We start from the raw sequence: 11,203 nt of genomic DNA, 5'->3' as shown, positions 1-11,203 counted from the left end.
TTAAAAAAGTGTGTTGTTAAACCTACTGTCATAGTTGTTGGTTAGTACATCTTAGGTTGTTAATGATTGCTCCCTAGTTGTTAACATATTGCTAAAACTCTAATATAAACCTATGATATAATCTCATTTTAGTTTATATATTCTGATCATACATGGTTTCAAGTTAAATAAGTTTATATGAAACTTTTATTATAATTTCATATAATATGAGAAGTAAGACAAATGTTTATCAAATAAATATCAAGTCGAGAGTATAGCAATAAATATGAACTTAATCTAGTCAAATAGTTGTAGGGTCATGAATCGCTGCTATGTTTCTGATATTTTTGTGGATGGGTTGCTTTGTTATGAGTGGGAATGAATGAATACGATAAGGTTGTTGAGGCCTGAAATCCCTGTGATGTGATGAGAAAAATATGTTGTTGATACCATAGGAATAGTTGTTAATCGTTACACCTTAAATTATCAGCGACTATGCTCTTAATTGTTAATGCATATTACTAAGAAAACCTAGAAATAGAGCAGCAATGACCATAATCAGATCTGGGTATGATAGGGAAGATGAAAGAACAAGAGAACAAGTACAAGATATGAGGTAAAGGAGAAATAAAATCAAGAGGCATAGGAGATGAAAGATTTGGATGAATCTAATTGCTATGGGGCGCAAAATCTAATTAAGAGATTCAAGCACAATAATGAAAAAAAGGGAAAAAGGACATAACAAAAAAAAAAAAAAAAAAAAGACCAAACTGGCTATTTGGTTTTTGATGGGAGCTCGATTGTCAATGAGCGTATATGCTTCTGAAGAGTTTGAAGGGATTGTGATCTCACTAAGAGTCGATTTGAGGGTTGAGTGATGAGAGTGAAAAGAATGGCAAAGGATAAGGGAGAATTGTATGAAGAAGATGAGGGTAGTTTGCTAAACGAACAAATAAAATCTTGAGCAATGAGGTCTCTTAAGACTTCAGATTAATTTTTATTTTCCTTAAATGGGACCTAATGCAATTTTCTCAAAATGAAACTAAAACTTTCAAAACATTAAATTAAGGACTTGGTTAATTACTAAATCTCTTTATGGGGAATTAAATTACTAAATTACTCTTCAGTCTTCACCCGATAAGAAAAGGAAAAAGAAAACTTAGATTAAGTTTTTTTATATTCATTATGTCAAGTTCTTCAATCACATATATTTATGTGTTTTTTTTGGTTTTACATAGATTATAATTTATAATTAAATACTATAGATGCTGATATTTCAAACCGAACACATGATATACAAAACTTGATATAAGTATTGCCATAAAAAATTCACATTTTGGTAATTGACTGCGATAAACATAAACTTATATTGGTTTCTTAATCCTATGATGAAATTTCAAGCCAAAAAAAAAAATCCTCTGATGAAATTTCAAAATATTTTGGGCCTGATTTATAATTACATGACTTAAACAGTCCTTTATTAAAATTCTCTCTTTGATGAAAGTGCCTAGCAAGATAGCAAGATATATGAATGAAATCCTTAAAACGTGAATTGAAAATTCCAAAAGTGTGCTGTGCTTGGCTTAAAGGAGAAAATTAGAGGAGATAAGAAATGGAGAAAAAATGAGAAAAAGTGATTTCATTTATGATCTGAGAAGGGAAAAAAAATCTGTGGCAGAGGTTGAGAGTTCACACTTTTTAATGTAGTGGTAAAAGAAATCTTTTTAATATGTGATAAAATATGAGTCCAACATGATATTTTATGCTCGATTTTCTCTTCTTCCCATTTTCTAATTATCTAGGGGCGAAAAAAATCCTTTTTCCTCGCATTTTGTCCTCAAATATTCTCTACTCTACTAAGTATAGGGTTAAAGTTATAAATATAGTACTATGCTGTAACAAGGATATTTAAGTTTAGTATAAAGTGATAAATTAATATTCAATTTTTTATTAGGAGAGGTACTATACTTCAAATAAAATTATTTCTAATAAAAAATATATATATAAACAAAAAAAGAAAAAGAAATCACACAAGTATTAATTGAAATGATTTTCAGTTGAACTATTTTTTTCATATTCATTCATCTTTAAAAAAAAAAAATTGTTCCAAACCTAGTTGATTTATAGTACCAACTTCAAAATCACGTTTAATCCAGAAGTTACTTTTGGAAAATTATCCTTATTTTTCCCATCTATAATATTGACATTAAACAATAATTAGCTGTATAAATATTATCAGCTTCAACTTGTGAAATGAGTCCTCTCATTTCAAATTTTAAAATCATGAGAAAATTCTCACAATTTGCAAGATCTAAAGAAAGCCATAATGTACATATGTTAAGATGTGATTGTTTTGGGGTGAAAATGTTAAGATGTGAATTTAAGTAATAAGAAGTGTGGACTCGCACAAACATAACCATCTTAAGTAATAAGAAGTGTGGACTCGCACAAACAATAACCAATCTTATTAATTGTAGTCCTGAAAAATTCTTGACTATGAGTAGTTAAAAAGTAGACAAAATTACACACATGTCCCAAGCAACATAATTTATTAATCTAAGGTCTCTTGAAATCTCAAAGTAAATAAGAGTCCCACAAGACCTAAAACATCATTCCTTAAAACCCTTTTAGTACACGTTTGGAAGCGTTACGATTCAAGCAATTCATGAAACAAGCATGTAGTTTGAAATTTTACATTTTATTACTCAGGTTACTATTCACCAAGAAATTTCAGATTTTTAATCTAATTTTGAAAAATCATAACTAATTATAGAAAAATTATATTGATGTGGTTCAAAATTTTATTTAAAACTCTTTTGATTCTCTACAAGGAAAAAAAAATATAAATATAGACTTGATCCTGGTCAATTTGAACATTTAATTGTGTGAAGTTTACTATTCATTTGTCAAAACAGTGTTTTCCAAATCTGCCTTAATTTTGAGCAATCATAACTTTTAGCGCACACATCCAATTTAAATGATCTACCACTTGTTTTAAAGTTTAGGATGTGCTATAGATGCTCACTAAATTTCATGGGCAGATTCACTCATTTTTCTCACTTCCACTTTGTTACAAATTCGTCGCTGATTGAGGAATAACTCAACCCCTTTACTTGTATTAATAATTCATAATTAATTCTTTTCATGCATATTACCATTTCATCCATACACTAACCATTTCCATACATCATCATGGCTAATTATATATGCCATCATCATTACTTAACATCTTATAACATTGAGAGGCATGTTCACATGTACATCAACATAAGGGCTACATTAATTACATAAACTCAATTATCACATTCTCCTCTTCCTTCTTTGTTCTCCCTCAAGCATCTTCCTCGTTTGCCTATTAACCTTGTGTCTTTAAACTTTCTCTTTACTTCCTCTTGCTCTATTTACTTCTAACCATTAAGGTTGCTTGATCAACCTTTCCCGTTCATCTTTCTTGATGTCACATGGCCCTTGTTTTGGAGCTTAGACTTGCTTGGGACTCTATGTTCATTTTCTTCCTCATTTCCTCCTTCATGTTTCGGCCTCTCCGTCTCTCTTGGTGGCTTGGTCGAAAACTTTCACTTTACAATTTAGTCCTTAGAATCCTCTTGACCTTTTAGAGAGCTCCTGGAACTACTGTTAAACAGGGTCCAATAGCCTACCCATTCCAGACTATTTCTTTCACTTCTATGTTCAAAATCTAGGATGTTACAAGACCTAAGAGTAATATATTCTAAATAAGAAATCACACCATCAACCCCCGTCCTCAATTGATATCATAGACATGGATTAACAAGTCAATGGAAACCTATTAACAACTCAGGCAATGTCAGTTGACAACTAAATTTATGGGATAATATAAACTTCACATAAGATCAAATTATAACAAAAGAGTATTATATAACAATTTTTAAGCTGAAATCGTGTGAGACCAAAACATGCACATTGATATTAGATTAAATGATGGGTTTATATCATAATGTTGTTGCAAACAGCCATAGATATGCAACAGCCATTGATGTGCTCATGTCCCAAGAGCATATCATTTAATCTAATATCAGTGTGCATGTTTTGGTCTCACACGATTTCAGCTTAAAAATTGTTATATAATACTCTTTTGTTATAATTTGATCATGCGTGAAGGTTATATTATCTCATAAATTTAGTTGTCAACTGACACCCTCTGACTTGTCAATAGATTCCATTGACCTGTTATGTTAATCCAAGCCCATGAGCTTGTCAAAGCTTGTCAATTGGGAACGAGACATTAATGTAATTTCTTATTTAAAATATATTATTGTCCCATAAATTTCTTATTGACTTCTTATTTATTTTGAGATATTAGGGAATCTTAGATTAATAAATTGTGTTGTTTGGGACTTGTGTGTAATTTTGCCAAACAACACTACCACCAAAATATTGTTATATTGCAAAGTAGTTATTGCGAATTGAATATATAATACTGAGATTAAGTTTTTTTATATCCCTAATGTCAAATTATTTATTGTGTCAGTAAACTATAAATTCATAAAAAAAGATAAGACACATGTCTATATATGATAAGATAACTTAACATAAGAGACATAAGAAACTCGAAGTAAGCATTTTCCTTGTGAATTTTACAATTGTTGCCTCCGTTTTGAGCTTTGAAGGCCATGAATAGTAAAATGACAGATATAATACATGGCGTGATATTTAAAAGGTTCTTCCCAAAGCTTTTTTTCTTGTTATATTGCCTCTTTCACTGTTTGGTTTCCCATGAGCATCGTTACGTACAGATTTAGCACAAATCTTGCTCATGCGTGCAAAGTCAAGTTACCTCTCTTCATTTTAGTGTTTACATGTGTAGGATAAATTAATGTTGGCAATCTATCGATCCGTTAACTCTTTACATGTCTAGCACATGGAATTTATACTCTATTTTGTGTTGAAATATATATTTAAAGTGTTTACAATCTTATACTAAAAACTTTCTTTTGGGAATCAATTTGGGTTAAGGTAAAAATTTACTCTAGAAATTTTTACTAGAGCACTGGGCACTCAAAAGTTTTTTTTCTTTAGAAGTGTAAATTTGCTCTAAAGGATTAAAATTAACATTAACTATTAAAACAGTAACATTGACTGTTAATATTTTTATACGATATATCTACTACATGTAATATTTTTCCATCTAATTAATATATATAACTAGATTTCTAAATTAACTATTAAAATAGTAATATTGACTATTAATATTTTTATATGATATATCTACTACATGTAATATTTTTCCATCTAATTAATATATATAACTAGATTTCTAAATTAACTATTAAAATAGTAGCATTGACTGTTAACATTTTTATACGATATATCTACTGCATGTAATATTTTTCCATCTAATTAATATATATAACCAGATTTCTAAAAACAATCAAGTTTAATAATGCAGGAAAATTGAATACATGCGAGAAAATTAAAATTTTGATACAATAATTCTTTCTTTCTTCATATGCCGCCCAAGATTTTCCGTTCGGTTTCCCACAATCATTGCCACATCATATAGATTTAGGAGTGGAAGTTATGTTGCTTTTCCACACTTAAATACCCCTTCATATTTCAACAGAACCTCAACTATTGAGGCCTAGCATCAATAACACTTGTATTCCTACTCTCCCAGTTCTAAATATAAGACCTTTATATATACTAGTATAAGGATCTTACATTTAGGACCGGAAGAGTATTACACAGACTTAGCATAGAGCTTGTACAGCAAGTCTACTCGAATTAGTGCTAATGCCAATTCCACTCGCACTAAATGCTTCTCTTGTCACAAATAATTTACACTCCTCTTTCCCGAGGCATGTGGCTTCCACTACAGATTTGGTGTTACGAGCTTCCCATGAGCCCTTTTCAAAAGATCCACACTTACCTTGTGGGTCTCCAAAGCTAGCGAATTGAATTTGTGAGATGGTCTTTCCGCCTTGGCATGATAGCTCTAAAAGTGCACCTTCATAGGCATAAGCACAAATGGTTCCGATTGTGACAGTTTGGAACGAAACATTTTGAGGATTGCCGCCAATTTCTTCAAACAAAACCAATGTATTTTCTTCATCGCTGTTCAAGAATGACCTTGGCACATGGTACCATCTCTGTGACGGGTTACCACAATTGTAGTTGCACTTTTCTGGCTTGTATACTCCTCTATAGTCACATTCCTCATCACACCCATTTGAACTAGCAACCATGGAAGGCCAGTAACGACCAATGCTTTGCCCATTGATCCAAGCTTGTCCTTTTCCCATGCCTTGCAAATCCACTACCACTGGGTCCGCCCCAGAGGGGGTTTTAAAATGGGTTGCATACCAAGTCATCCTTCTTCCAACAGGTGGATTAATTGTTGAACTAGTGTACATTGATGGGTCGTAGCGACGTTTAGCCTCTCCATTCAATCCGATTTTGTAGGACCAAGTATTGCTTGACAAGTCCATCGTGACATTGTTCTTGCCGATTAGCTGAACCGGACCATCAGCTATACCAGTCTTTGCTAGATCAAACTTTACACCATAATTCCCAAGTCCAACTGTTACACTGAGCAAAGTTATAATGTTTCTTCCTTGCTTCAAGGATATAGGGATCTCAAATATGAACCCATTCCCCCATTGGCTAAATTTGGACCCTGCAAATTTTTTGTTAACAAAACTGTGAAGCACGTGACCCTTAGTGTCAACTCGAAGGGTGGCATTTTTCCAAGTAGACGTGTCTTTGATCTTAATAGTAGTCATGTACCATAAGTAGTCACTGGCATCTAAAGTCAAATCTTTCTGCTCAAGAAGTTGGTTTGCCTTGAATTTTCCATTTCCTTTCATGGTGTCTTTCATCGGCTCTGGTCTCCATGTCCAGGTAAGCTTATTAGTAGGTGATTCATTGTCACCACTTTCTTTATCATGACCGAAGTTTGAGCGTTAACCTTTGCAGTATTGAAAACTTCTTTACTACAATTGTCCAGAATGGTCACAGACCAAGCAGGCACAAAGTACTTGTCGCTACCATCTTGTAACTCTACGTATGCATCTTGCTGTTCATTGGCATTGCTCAAGAAGCAAAATCTCCCTCCAGTGGCGTTGCTAGTGTATGTGGTCAGTGTAACTGAATTTCCAAGATCCCTGTCAGTTCTTGTGCTGTCAGTGAGAAACTTCTCCCCCAATTTTATTGCAGCATGAAGCTGCTTAAGATGCCCCCATTTTGGTTGATTTAAGTTTCCATACTCATCAATTGGTGCATCGTAATCATAAGATGTTGTAATATATGGACCACCCGCGCTTCGTCCAAAGTTTGTCCCTCCATGGTACATGTAATAATTATTGAGCACCCCACCATTCTGGAAAAAGCGAGCCACTGAGTAAGCAACATCTTCAGCAGTCCTGTGCGGATTCCTTTCACCCCATTTTTGAAACCATCCAATCCAATTTTCAGTCCACATTTTTGGGCTTTTAGGGTTATTGGGTTTAAAAGAATCACAGTAGTATCCATTGCATGTATTGATTATGCCCTCAGGAGCATCACTTTGCTGGCACATGAACCAGGGAACACCGATGTTTTGGGCTAGAGCCATTTCAGCACACCATTTCACATATGCCTTCCCTGCATCTCCATAACCCCACATGATATTTCCATACTCATTCTCAATCTGTGCAAGAATAATGGGTCCTCCTTGTGATGCAAAGAGCTTAGCCTCTTAGCCATGTTAACAATTTTTGAAGTGAAGATCTGCATTTCATTCTTGAAGACTTGGTTATCAGTTCTCAATTCAATCCCCGGCATTTTGTGGAGCCACATTGGGAAGCCTCCATAGTTCCACTCTGCACAAACATAAGGGCCAATCCGCAGAATGGCATATAGTCCTGCTTCTTGGATCAACTTGAAAAATTTGACGAAATCCAAGTTTCCTGAGAAGTCATACTTTCGCCGAACAGGTTCATGGCGATCCCAAAATACATAAGTCTCAATGGCATCAAGGCCTCCATCCTTGGCCTTTTGGATAATGTCAGGCCACATTTCCACTGTGCTTCGTGGATAGTGAACTGATCCAGAGAAAATGATGCGTCTTTCTCCATTGATGATGATAGATTTTTCATCATGCGATACCTCTATGGCAGAGCATAAGCCTAAAAAGGAAATGATGAAGATGATGATCTTGTCCCACGTCGATGAAGAAGCCATTGTAAGGTATTCCTCAGCTTTGTGATTCCTTCCTGAACATACGATGGGGTTTATATATGAGTAAAAACCTTGAGTTGTCAAACATGGCAAATCTCGAGATTTGTTAGTATGGATGTTTAGATTCTCTTTTATTAGAAAAAATTATAGATAAGCAGTCTTAATATAGAAACAAATATTAATGCATTGAACTTTAACATAAGTCATGATCTGCTGTAACTTCTAAAACAAACAAATAATGTCGTTAGGTACAAAATATACCTTAAGTTAGAAACACTACATTGATTGATTCCCAAAATTTTTGTTATTTTGGATAGAGTATTATTATTGGAGAACGAAAAATGAGCATCAAGACGCGTGTTGGTTTTGGCAAGCACTTAACTCGCTGTAACGTTCTTTCCGTTGGGAAATTTCTTGCATACCCGGCATTTTATCTCCATATATTTTCTTCAAAAAGGTAATTTAAGGAAAGCATGGAGATGAGAATTGTAATTAATTTCTTTAAAGTATCTTCGTCTTGAAATTACACATGACACATTTGTTATGAATTTTAAATAGGAGACGCAAAAGACAGAGGGAAAGACCAACTCCATTCGTGGGATAATTTGGAATTTAACGATGTGTCTTTAGTTACATAGCCAAATTTAACAGTATTCATATTAAGGGTTTGAAAATACACTTTATCAACTTAAGGGACTGAATTGAAACTTGATGTAAATTTAAAAGATTAATCATATATATTAACCATAGAATTCTTGGTATTATAGCATTATAATAAATTTTAATAGGGTTTTTTTTTTTGCCAAAAGAATTAATTTATTTGCTCGATATTCTGAGACCTTCATAAAAAAAATATGTAGTGTTTTGTGTACTTTGACTAAAATTTGTTTTCACTTTTGCACCTTCATCTTTTTTTTTGTGCGTTAAGTGTATTTTGGTTTTTTCATAACATTAGCGTGGGTGGGTCTCAATGTAAAAAAATAATAATTGTTTGGTAAATTTAATTGTTATGTCATTTTTGCTCTAGTTTTGCTAGTTTATAAGTACTTTTACCCTTTCGAAAAGCTTGTGATGCTGGATGTATTTTGGAAAAAAGTTCATGAATATTTTGTATTTATTCTTTTATCTTTTATCTTAGAAGATGTACCCATATCACGACATTTTTTTACTTCGCATACTAATATGCAAAATTATATTCTTTTCAATTTTTTATGGACACAATATTATGAATTGAAAAGATAGGAATGAAAATTTTCCACAATACGACATTTTTTTACTTTTTTTTTTTTATCTTAGAATTGAAAGGAAGTGAATGAAAATTTTTTGGCTAAGAGCCTGTTGGGTATGCATTGGAATTGAAAATGTATCGATGAAAAATATTATGTTTCGTGGGATGAAAATAAATTGAAAAATTGAGCTACTTTATTATATTACTCTTAATGAAATAATATAATATTATTAAAGGAAAATACTTATATCAAGTTCTTTATAACCATTATATCAAGTTCTCCAATTACATATGACCATACGTCGTATTTTTGAAATATTATCATTAAACTATAAATTTATATGAAAAAATAAGACACATGTCCATGAGTAACAGTATTACCTATTATTAAATAAAAAAAATGCTTTTTAACCTTACACAACAATAATATCATTAAAAAAATTCAATAAATTATAATTCAAATAAACGACTATGAATGTTTAATATAAATATAAAAACCACTATAGATATTAAATGATTACACAATAATTAAATAAAAAAATTAAATAATTAAGTATAAATAAAACATATTAAAAAAATAGTCAATTTAAAGAAATATAAATTAGGCAAATGGCATATCACTGAAAAGTTTGATGAGGCTATTACTAATGCAACAAAACTCATTTATTTATTTTTTTAATTTTTAAATTTATGTTTGTCGAAATTTAAACTTTGATATGATAAAAAAAGCACGCAAATTTGAATTTGATGCAACAAATTCGAATTTTTTGCAGAGTTGCAGTAAAATGTTCATCAAATTCAAATTTGCTCCACCAATTTTAAATTTCCTGCACTATATTCCAACTTTAGCGCAAAATTCCAATTCTGCTGCACTCTATTATGCTTTATGCCCCGAAGAGAGTAAATGACTATGCCTAAATCACGGAACTCTTACCCTGTTGAGAGATCCAAATACTCAGACTTCTGTTCTTGTTGGCGATAAATCTGAACACATTTGTAAAGCTTTCTGTGGTGAAACATCTTTTCCTACATATATATCAAACTGTTTCTGAAAAGCCAGCTGGTATAAAAGATGATAAACACTAATCTTCTCTGTCATTCCGCGATTATGATACGCCTTTCTTATTTTGTTAACTTTTCACCATGACCGAAATATACAAGTATGGTTTGGGAACGCGAGGTGGTAGCTGGTACGAAAATAGGAAATTCAGAAAAGAGCAGGTGAAGATGCTAGGACTGATTAAGGACCTACTTGTTTTTATTTTTGTTTTCTTATTCTTAAAAAATTTTATAAATTGTTTTTTAGAACAAATTTTGAAAACAACGACACAAAAGAATTTGCTTGGATAATAATTTTAAAAAATCATGTTTTAAAAAAAAACTATAAAAAACCATATTTGGTAGGTAATAATTATCGTTACTAATGATAAGGGTGGATAATAGTGAGAAAGAAAAAGATTTTTCAAAATATTCAAAACAAAAAATAAAAAACAAAAACAAAAACAAGAAAATATTTAAAAGTTGTTTGGGGTTTTTTTGGTTTTTAAAAACATATTACTGTTTTTTGTTTTTCAAAACAATCAACTAATAACAAATTATCAAACAAGTTATTTTGTTCTGTTTTTAAAAATAAAAAAGTGTTTTCCAAAAAAGAAACCAAACAAGCCCTAAATTTCTTGCATTATGTAAAACATTGCTTATTGTCTGTAAAGCCTACACTTGCAAGAGTCTTGGTCCTCTCAGCTTCTTGCTTTTTAATCAACATTTAAGGGGCAAATGGGTCATTGGTGATTTGAGGCT

General features: G+C 32.0%; 1 pseudogene; it reads right to left on the bottom strand.

Moving 5' to 3' along the window:
- Positions 1 to 5,708: 5,708 nt before the first annotated feature.
- LOC114759872 (beta-galactosidase 7-like) lies at positions 5,709 to 8,178 on the bottom strand (annotated as a pseudogene).
- Between the last annotated feature and the right edge of the window lie 3,025 nt (positions 8,179 to 11,203).

This window comes from Neltuma alba, unplaced genomic scaffold, assembly GCF_004799145.2.
Source record: "Neltuma alba isolate B1F8T4 unplaced genomic scaffold, ASM479914v2 tig00010912_pilon, whole genome shotgun sequence".
NCBI classification, from domain to species: Eukaryota; Viridiplantae; Streptophyta; class Magnoliopsida; order Fabales; family Fabaceae; genus Neltuma; species Neltuma alba.
Note: the sequence above shows the minus strand (reverse complement) of the source record. Positions and strands in the feature narration are given on the sequence as shown.